The sequence below is a fragment of the Athene noctua genome, chromosome 4 (assembly GCF_965140245.1).
Source record: "Athene noctua chromosome 4, bAthNoc1.hap1.1, whole genome shotgun sequence".
NCBI classification, from domain to species: Eukaryota; Metazoa; Chordata; class Aves; order Strigiformes; family Strigidae; genus Athene; species Athene noctua.
Window position 1 is genome coordinate 68,792,939 of NC_134040.1, and position 10,851 is coordinate 68,803,789.

The following is a 10,851-nucleotide window of genomic DNA, read 5'->3' on the forward strand; positions in this document are numbered from 1 at the left end:
AAATATGCAAAGGAAAAGTGGCTTCAAGGAATTGCATAAAAAAATGCTCCACTGTAAATTTAAAAACCAAGATATGTTCAGACAAGGGAGTTGATATTGTTTGATCAAAGCTTTAAGGCAGGAGCTAATGATTATAAACAAGGCTATTTAATAGCTGTGCTATATTTTAGGTAGTCATGCAGTGAATAGGGACATGGAAAGGTACACAGTCATGTTTTAATAAGTATTTCACATGAAAGCTTGCAGATGGGGAATGGGATACAACCCTGTTGACTGCTGTAGTAAATCTATGCCTGCTTTTGAAAACAGTTACTATTTGTATTTGCATTAGAGTAATGCCTCTCAAGCCTGTCAGTAGTCACCTCCTACCTCTGTGTATTTCAGTTTAAAAATGCATGAGACTTCCAGTGTGTGTCTCAGGCTGCCCTTGAGACACCAGCTAACATGGTGAAATCCGTGCAAATGAGTGAGCCACTAAGGCTGCTGGGAAAACCACCATGACTCCTTTTCCTTGTCTGTGTGCTCTGTGTCTCTCCCTGTAAGATGGAAGTGGATCTAAAGTGCTACAAATACAAAAAACCTGTTGTTGCCATGTTTTTCAATGGTTGATGATGGTGTTAGGTTTGAACAAAATGTATTTTAAAGTAGTTGTAAATATTACGTTTACATTTCAAACATAGCTTGCCATGAAAGTGAAATGAAGCAAGTTCTCACAAATATTTTTTTCTGCACTGTATAGTTAGGGCAGTAACTGCTAGATTATGGTTTTCACTGGATCCTGTAATGCATACTTAACCAGTAACAAACTAAATAGGAACCATATTTTTTTCAACTGTAGAAAAGCACTATTTTCTGATTTTGATGATAGGTCCAGTAATAAGACCTGCTGCTGGTTGCATTCCTGTTGGCTAAACCAAAACTAACATCAGGTGTGTAAGCTAGTAAAAATGAGATTGGGTTTGTGCTAAGAGTGTTTGGAAGCATTTTGAAGCATACAAGCATGTGTTTCCAGTTTTGTATAAACCTTTTAGATCATGGCTATACCGGGGATTGAATGTGAACTCTCAATAGGTCAGTTCTTGTGAATAGTTTGTATTTAGAGATTTTAAGCTTTCTTTTAAAACAAAAAACATTTGTATCTGCGTGCATCAACATGTAGTTTTTGTGCTCCTAGCACTTATATACATCTTTCCAATTACACTTTTACACAACTAGTGTTTCTGGTGATTACCTGAGCATTAATAACTTATCTTTGTAAGAATCAGGTGGAGGCTTTGTGAGGGCATATTCTTCCCCTTTTGTTAAGTTAGCTTTGGCTCTGCACAAACTCTATGATGATCTCTGGAAATTCCTTTTCCGCAATTGCTATCACAAACAAGTTGCTGCATTATGTGTAATGCAGCTTCTTAGCCTGATGGCTCTATCTACTATTTGCTAAAAATCACTTAAACATGCCCAGATAATTTTCAAGAAATAACAGCTGTCAGAATTTCTTTCTAGGAGACCTGAAACTCAGGTTTCAAGAATGAAACTCCTCCTGCTATAGGCAATGTGAAAGCAGTCTCTAGCACTAAGTAGACTAAAATTTCACCTGAAGTATTTCTGTATTGCGACTGCATTGGAGTGGATGTGTGGGTTTTATATGACCTGAAATTAGGACTCAGATTCTTTGAACAGCTGGAAACAACTTGAGTATTTTTCTAGCAGAAAGCTAAAATGAACTGGCTTTTTCTCTGTCACTGTCCTGAATTAAAAGAAACATTTCTGGGTTTTTTCACAGTTAGTCTGTTTTCTCTTCAAGAAGTGGCATTATTTGCAAGTTTATTTTCTATTGATGAAATGTATATTGGATCTAAATCTTCACTAGTAGAGCTTTAATTCCTGGGACAACACAAAATTAAGGATCGTTGTATGTTGGGGACGAGAACAGTAAACTAAATTTTGTTTTCTACTAAAACATGTTTTCTGATAATTCTTTACACAAGTGAAAAAAGAGATGTTTCTCAGCCTTTTCCAAAAGGGAATTCTCAGCAATAAACGAGGTGGTGAAAGTTAGCTGAAAAATCCTATCCTGAATAGTTAATGCCTGTATGAGATGTTACTTGATGTCCTGGTGGGTTCAGGTCTTTGTCCAGCTCCTATGACTCCTTAAATAACATTAATTCATTGAGGTGTTACATTAGCATGGGTATGTCAGGGATGTCCCATTAGCTTATTCTCTGTTTAGTTTTAGGATTCTAGTCTTTCAGACACTTACGGTAGGTACATGCTAATTCACGTCTGCAATGGCTGTGGCTGGCTCCAGTGGCTACCATGGTGAATGGAGTAATCCCTATACAGGTTAGAAAAACCCAGATGAAGAAAAGATAGTGGCTCACCACACACTCTCGGACAGTATGGAAGTAGGCGTACAAGCTAGTCCATATCTCTTGACTTGGAGATAACAGCCTTGGCACTTTGCCCTATTTTATGTACATACTCCCTAGCTTTAAAAGTAGTACAGACTAGTAGGAGATATTCTTGCCAACAGTGAGTAGAGCATCAGTTGGCACTGAATCAAGAAACATAACTGAGAAAAAGGGATGAAAAGGCATTGTACTCTAGTTTTCATAGTGCTGCTTTTAAGATGAGCAGCAGAAACTTGGTACGTCCTGCACAGAAAATATCAGTGCAGAAATAATTAATTTAACAGTATTTAAAAAAAAAAAAAAGTAATGACAGAGCTTTTCTGAGCAGTAAACATCAGTAGAAAACTGTTACTTCTTAGTAATAATGTTATAGGTGCACAAGTTCTCTTTAATGGCAGAACTGTCTGGTCTCTTGACTATTTATAAAGACCAGACTGTGTAGTGGTCTCCTTAGGAGATCTCAGAGTTGCTGCTGGCAGAACTGAGAGTGTGAACTAGGTCTTCAGAGTTGTTGGGATACTTAACCACTTCTGATACTTAATGGTGCCTCTGTGTAGGGATAATGCTTTTAGTGTTAGTGCAACTGAAAGCCTAAACAAAGATATATAGTGCATTGCTGATGCATTTTCTCTTGGGTTTACAACCTGAAATAATGGGCAGAGCATCAAAGAAAATGTGTGTGGCTGTGGTTTTCCAAACGTACATCGTTTTTGTCAGATCAGTAGTGGACTGTAGTAGTGAGAATGTGCATCGGTCTGCAAGCACAGCTTGGAAGATTCAGGAGTTATTTCAGTTGATCTTTTACAGGTGCATCATCTCTGTAATTGTCAGATTACATATACTACTTGATGAAGTGGTAAATGGTGGGGCAGTGGAATTTCATCACTCTGGTATGTACTATTGACACCATCCACAGTCACACAGTATTTTTACCTTCAGTGATTTCTCAGCAGCTGCTGTAAATGTGGTTGATGTATGCATTAGCCCAGGACATGTAGTTGAACTTTGAAGGGAAAGAAATGGCACTAACCCAAAAAGACTGCTGCTCACCTAACACTGCCAAAATTAATTTTAAAGCACTGTCTGTATTTGTTAACTCCTGAAGTTGCCTTGATTACTTTCATGGGCTATGACACTGGAAGAAAGAAACAAAGTACAACTGTGTAGGTATGCAAGCTTAATGTTCACTGGAATATTTCCATGCTGTCCACTTGCTTGAAGGCATATTGAAAATTAGTTTCAAATTGATACAAGTAAAAAAGCTAATTGCTTTTAAAATTCAATCATGTTTTTGCTGTATGTCTAGTGTTATTCATCAAAAATATGTACAAACCTGATAGACAAATGAGATCATTCATGCTAACCTTAAAAGATGAATTGTAACTACTCCCAATCAAGGTAAGAAGGCATCTCAAAAAGAAAAAATGACCTGCAGAGCAATAATTTAATGTACGGTCTCTCTGCATTAGTTTTTATTTAAAATCTTTCTATATGTACCTATTTTTTAACAAATAGCATGACATGGACAGACCAATCTGTTTCATTCTAACTCTTGGTGGCCTTTAAGAGTAGATCCTCTGCAAAATTAAAAGCAAACGGAATTGCTTCATAACAAAGTATTCTTTAGCTTTCACTGAAAAGACTGCAAGAGTTGCTTATTCCTTCTTAGGAGGCAGGTGCTCCAGAATGAAAAGTTGGGCATAGGAAAAATGCCAGAAGGATGATAATCATTGCTGGTTTATGAATAAGTTCTCTTCCATAGTGAAAAGCCAGCAACAAACATAAGAAGAGCTGACAAGACCCCTTGAGACCTTTTTCATGCAAAACTGTTGTCTGTTGGGAGGGAAAGAAAATTTGGCCTGAAGATTAGTAGTATTGTCTTTTCTGAGGCTCTTTAACACAGTTCAGTTCCTCTAGATTTATGAGTGCTTTGACATTTTTAACTTAGGTATTTAATTTGACAATTGTATTACAAGACGTTATGCAAAAAGAGGAAAAGATGCAGCAGTCTATCAACCCCAATCTGTCCTTATGCTCATCAAGATTCTAAAAAGAAAAAACCCACAGGAAATATCTAAAACCTGTGAGAAGAAGAAACACTGATTTTTTTAAATGGAATTGAGGTTAAAAAATTATGAATCGTACGTCAGCCTCAATTTTAGAAGTCTCAGATGTAGAAGAGGTATAGAACATGTTTCCAAAGTTAAATTTTGAGTAGCTCCACAGAAACCTTTGAGAGGTGAAGGAGACAAAAGACTCAGTTATGAAATATATAACTTTTACCATGGATTCTACTTGGTACCTTAAGAGGCAGGGGTTATAGAACTGGCATTTCATAAATCTCTGAAGGAAGTATGCTTAGAGAGTATGGGTTTGGCTTTTTAAGTGTGTCAGAAAAAAAAGGTACATAGCTGATATGCTCAACACAGATAATGGAATGACTGCCTTTTGCATCCAATAGCATATTAGCGAAGATACGGTTATACTTTTTTTGTGGTCTTATTTTTCAGTTATTTTCTTGTTTTTTGAGGTCCTTGCATCTGGGTACACAAGATAACTGATTTAGACCATTGTGAAAATAATTTTAAAAGAAACAATGCAGTAATTACTTCCTTTTTTTTCCTGAAAGCATCTTTCTGTATTTTTCCAGGTTTCATTCTTTTCTCCCTCCACACTACCCAAAATTCTTATGTCTTTTTCAGATGGCTCAGTGGTGTTTCAGAAACCTTGTTCCGTATATGAGTCAGAAAGCTTAATTTCAAATGAGTTTTTGCATAATTTATATTAGAAATAAAATGTGTTCTTTTCTAATAGAATTTTTCTTCCTTATTTGTAAGGACAAATTGTGTCTGATAAAAGAAACATACTACTCCCTGATTCTCTCAAGTTTTCATTAAGTTTTCTTAGATTGTTTTTATCAGAGTATGTTGTGTAGTAAGTAATACTGTGCTGGGCAAAAATGAATTTGCAGCAGTACAGTTTGAGGATTCTCCAGTGTACTGTAATTTATTTTATGAATTGATATACTCTAAAAAAGTGTAAATGGTATAAGTTCTGTTTGCGCTACTCCTAGGGGCAGATCATTCCATAAGACCACACTTGTTATGGTTAGAAACATTCTTTTATTTTCCAGCCTAAATATATTTATAGCTAGATTATCCTCAATTGTTACAATATATTAATAATGATTATGTAGATATGTCCTTCTCAGTGTTTATTTTCCTGATGCATTAATACAGAGCAAGTATGAGGTTTTTTCTGCACTTTCATCTCTATCAACAAAGCTATATTTATTCTTGATTTCCAAGCAAGAAAATCATCTCATAGCTCTTCTGTGTGTCTGTGTCATAGTTTGTTCCTGAACGTGGATGAACAGAGGTGTACATGGTATGCCATCTGAGATCTCAGCAGTGCTTTGTACAAAGGCATTATTTCTCTGTCTTTTCTGGAAATAACTTTCTCCCAATTGTATCACACTGTTTTCTGGTAATCATTTTCATCATAGTGATAGATTTGTGTTTCCTTTCTTCTGTATTTATCATCTTAAGTTCTTCAACTTTACTGCAGATTTTCCTGCTGGTCCCAAAGTGCTGGACCATGCTTTTGAACTGGAAAGTTGAATTTCATTTCTGTCATTCTAGTGCTCAGGATTTTCCACTTCATATCCAACAAATAAATAATTTCTCATTGTCTGGCTTGATGTGTTTTGATATTCCAGTTTCCTTTACTACAAGTCCTAATCATTTCTGTCTTTAAATGTTTTCATTCTAAAATGTCATCTGAAGCTGTGCATGCCATGCAGTGCTTCAGACCAAAAGGGCAGGAGTCGCTTTGAATGCTTTTTTATTCTTGTTATGGGTGCAATAAATTGTTTTTGATTTGCATCTATCTTGTTTTGATCATTTCCATTTCTGTACCCTCATTCCTATTATTTATTCTTCCTTTACATTAATCAAAACCAAAGCTAAGTATACATTCAGATTATGATCCTATGTGTAGATTGTCTTTGTTCTTTGCATTTCTTTCCACCACACAGCAGATACATTTTCCTTTCTCCCACTCTTTTTTTCACTCATGAGGTTCCAAAATCTGCTATTTGCTCGTTTTTTCAGTTGTTTATATGACAGCCTACTTACAAATCTACATTTGTATTACAGTGATGTAGCAAAGCTGTAGTAGTAGATACTGCAACATGACTGTAGTAGAGCTGTCCCTCTATCAGTAGGTTTATTACAGTGAAGTTAGTTCTAGGAGTAGACAGCATATTTTCCTTGTGACCAGGACTTCAAAAAGGACAGATGGATTTAGGTCTTCATTGTGGAAATTAGTTTGTGTGACATTTATCTGAATTTTTCATGAAATTAGATTGAAATGGTTCTAGTTTGATTTTATGAATATGTTGAATGATGGGGAGGAATTTTTATTCTGTTGAAACTGAAAGTAATAAGTCTCAGAAGCAAGTTTCAGCAAGTATTTTAACAGCATTTAAATGTCTTGAAACTTTTACACTAACATCCGTAAGACAAGCCTCCTGAAACATTTAACTTTAAACCCCGTGAAGAATATGATGACAACATAAGGTCCTTGTCTTGCACATTCTTGGAGAAAATTATTTTAAGTAGTATTTTGAGGAATAAGTTCTTGAGGTAGAAGGTTTTACAATTTTTATTGTAAGACCAAATGTATTAAAGGTATTTTAAGTATCTGAATCAAGTAATAGAAACTGGAAAGCCATGAAACTGCATCTTAAGAACATATAACTAATTTTTACCAGTACTGAATAAAATTATCAATAGATTATAAAATTTAGCTCTTCCATCTATTTGAACTTTAATTCACATTATGTATTCACCCAGTATAAACAATAGTAAGTGTTTTTAAGTACTTAATCTTGAGCTAATTAAAGAGGCTGAAAAACTAGTTTTGTTCATTTCTGTGTTTTTTGGATGTATCAGTAATTGATGTACTGTGTATATTGGCACAATTTATTTGTTGTTACACTTTCTAGCTAATGGTGACAATACCAGTTTCTGTCTTTTTAGTCAGTATGGTAGGTCAACAAGATGGTTACACAAACCATATTTGAGAATTAAAATTCTGCTCCTGTAGTACAAGATCGTTGTCTAGTAGAATGTTAGTAGTCTGAGGAGCTATTTCTGTCAATGACATACTAATTACAGCACCCCAATTTTAAGAATAATAGGTCTTTGAATGACAAAATGGAAAAGTTATCTGATGACCCACAAAATACAGTTAATTAATTTGATAAAGCTTTGCATAATTTAATTTCCTAATGAGCTTCTTAATGAAGGCAGCATTTTACATTTAAATGGGATATGTACTTTGTAATAATAATAATTTTTATAATCAAAATGCCCAGTGGTGACATGATGTTAAAAAACCCCAAAGTGTTAGTTCCCGGGGCATTTTTGTATCAGTTATTGTATTTTCATATAAATGGTAAATAATGGGAGAAAAAATGTTAATTGTGAATATTAGGGTCTTATACTGTCATGTCGGTGTTGATTGTAATACCGAAGTTATAATTAGCTTTTAACATTTCATATATACACTGGAGTGTCACCTTGCCATAGCAGTCAGCCACAATAATTAAGAGCAGAGCAGATTGTTTCCATATTCTTGCATTCTTGTAGACAAATAAAATAGCAATCTACAATGGTTCCATTGTTTGGATCGCATGATTGCATGTGGTGGTTTTTAGGGAGCATTGCTGTCCTTTTAGGTTTTTGGTGCCATTAAAGAGGATATAAGAAAGATGTGAAAGCCCAGCTTGCACACAGGGCATCCTGCATTCACAAGAATTCTGTTTTCTCATGGTTTAGTCCGCTGTTGCTGATGACTGCATGCTTTTCCAAGTGCAGTTTAAGGAGATTAAGAAAATTCATGTAGGAATAAAATATATGGTCAACTATAGCACTGGCCAAATTTAAATAACAATGTCATGTGAACACTTTTTTTTCCCCCATGATGTATTTGAATTAGGATAAATGTACATGCATTTGTTAAGTATCAGATAATGTTGGCTTTATGAGTGACTGTGTGTGTGCAAAGAATGATAGATGATCTCTTAACACTGCCCTTTTCTATATCCTGTGGCTCTACCTTTTAAATAAAAGACAGATTGTGAAAACATAAAAATGAAGGAAATAAAATGAAAAAGTTCTGAAAACAGAATATATTACTAAATATATTCTGTAGCAGTACAAACAAAAACCTTAGAAGCCACAAGTATCTCCTAGGTAGAGGCTTGTTGCTCTTCTTATTTTTTATGAATCTAGAGAAGGTCAAGGACTAGGTAGGGATCAAGACTGAGCTTTTGAATTCCAGCATGATGTTTTTCAGTGTTCATGGCTGCAGAAGACTGAGTGGTCATGGCAAATTCTGAATGCTATTTTCTGGTGATGTTTTTCATTGCAGGTTTTTATTTCCATGGTTGCTGAGTCAGGTATTCCTACCTTCATTTATACAGCAAGGACCCTGTGAGCCCTCTAGTGGGAGGTTTATTCTTAACACTTGACCATTTGGGAAATGCGTTCCTTGTGCCTTTTCCTGTTCATCTGTCATGCAGCAGCCCCTCAGTCTATCATGGGACTTCTCTCATTCATCCCACTTACCTGTTGTGATCAGATTTTTGTGAAGTGACAGGGGGAAATGGGAAGCCGCGTTTTTTTGGAAGCTGAATGACAAAACCAGAACAGACTTTGCTAGACCTCTATTGCTTGATATATATCAAAACCCGTAAAAGATCATTTTAATAAACCAGGAAACAATGGAGTAAGGAAAAACAGTTAAGTCAGTTGATGAACCTGTTCATGACAGTTACCTAACTGGAATAAAAAAATGCTTATTTAATATTTGAATGTTTGTACAAGAAGGAAATAATGTTTTAAGTGTCAGCATAACCTCTTCTGTTCTGCTCCATGGGATCCAAATGTCTTGTAATGAAGGTTGTGGTGACAGTCACCTGGATTTATGTTGTCTGCTTTGGGTTGAACTGAACCGTGTAAGACAGCTCTAAACCAACGTTAAGTTTCCCCCTTTATAAAGCAAACCTATGCTAATTTATGAAGTATCACTGTAATAATTTCTATTACACTGTCGGAAGCTCGAAGTCCCTTCCTTAATTTGTAGTGGTAAATTCCATGCAGCAAGTTGGGTGTATGCTGCCAAATGAATGTTGACGTATGGTAGGACTGGGATGGATCATCTAGGTTTAATTAGTAAGTTTAGAGAATGAGAATTCAGGGAAGATTGAACTCCTTCATATGAGGCTGGGACTTGAGTCCAAGCCTGAGTGGACTAAGGAAGGAGCAGACTGAGCACTCTGCAGAGCTATATACTGTTAGCTTTGCACTTAGGATTTAGACGTTCTTTAAGAGCTTTGGTGAAATTGATGAAGTGTCTCAGACATTAAATGGTTTGACTGACTTGGATCGGATCTGCAGGTGGGAGTATTTTCCAGGAATCAAATGTCATTTGCTATCTGTTAGAGGTCCTTACCTATGTCTATCAGGTAAATTACAGGCAGACAAAAGTGCAGTATTGGATTTTTACTGATAGCTTACAATACACAGTGATAGTTTGTGAACTGGCTTTTCAAAGATGGTGAAATACAACATTTTTTTAGGATAATCCTAGATTTTAGGACCAGATTTTTTAGGATCTTCTTGGATGGAACAAGAACAGTGCAAGATGTTCCAAGAATCTGAAAAACCCACTGTGTCTTCAGCACACAGTTATTTTTCTTAGTTATTCTGGTCATGCTGAGTATATCTAAATCTTTTGATATTAATGAGTATACTGAGTATGTGTAGATCAACAGATCAAAATATTCAACAACTGATCTGCAAGAGAACTTTCAAAAATCCGGCTGTGCCAATCAGTGCACATGTAGATTCTGGTAATAGTTGGAATATTTAGACGTTAGAAAACTTTCAGTGGTTCTTAGTATTGACAGAACTTCTAATACTAGTAGACATGCAGAGACCATGGAGAAATCTGAGCCTCAGAATCTTCCTAGACTACATTTCTGGATGGAAAATAAGGGTAAGTCTGGGAAAATTATAATAATGTACTACAAGAGCAGTGAAGCCTTGGGATATAGTGAGGACATTACTTGATTCATTTATTTTTAAAATAGTATGGTTATAGATGTTATATTTATAGGATAATTACAGTTCTGAAGCATTTGTTGCAAGATGTCTCTAGTAGAGAATTGTGATTAATGCACTTTATCATAGTACAGATTCTGTATACTTGCACATATAATAGTATTATCTTTCAGAGAACTAAGTAAGGTAACTACAAACCCAAATGGTCTTGGTTTTCTACAGCAAAGTAGAAATGTAGTAATAGCTGAGTTAAATGCAACATAGTATTTAATTTGGCAGTAGTTTATTGTCTACTTTATATAATGATTTAA

General features: G+C 35.4%; 1 protein-coding gene across 12 annotated transcripts in view; it reads left to right on the forward strand.

Moving 5' to 3' along the window:
• Window positions 1–10,851, forward strand: part of GRIA2 (glutamate ionotropic receptor AMPA type subunit 2) — a 101,219-nt gene that overhangs the window by 74,490 nt on the left and 15,878 nt on the right. The window lies entirely within an intron of this gene.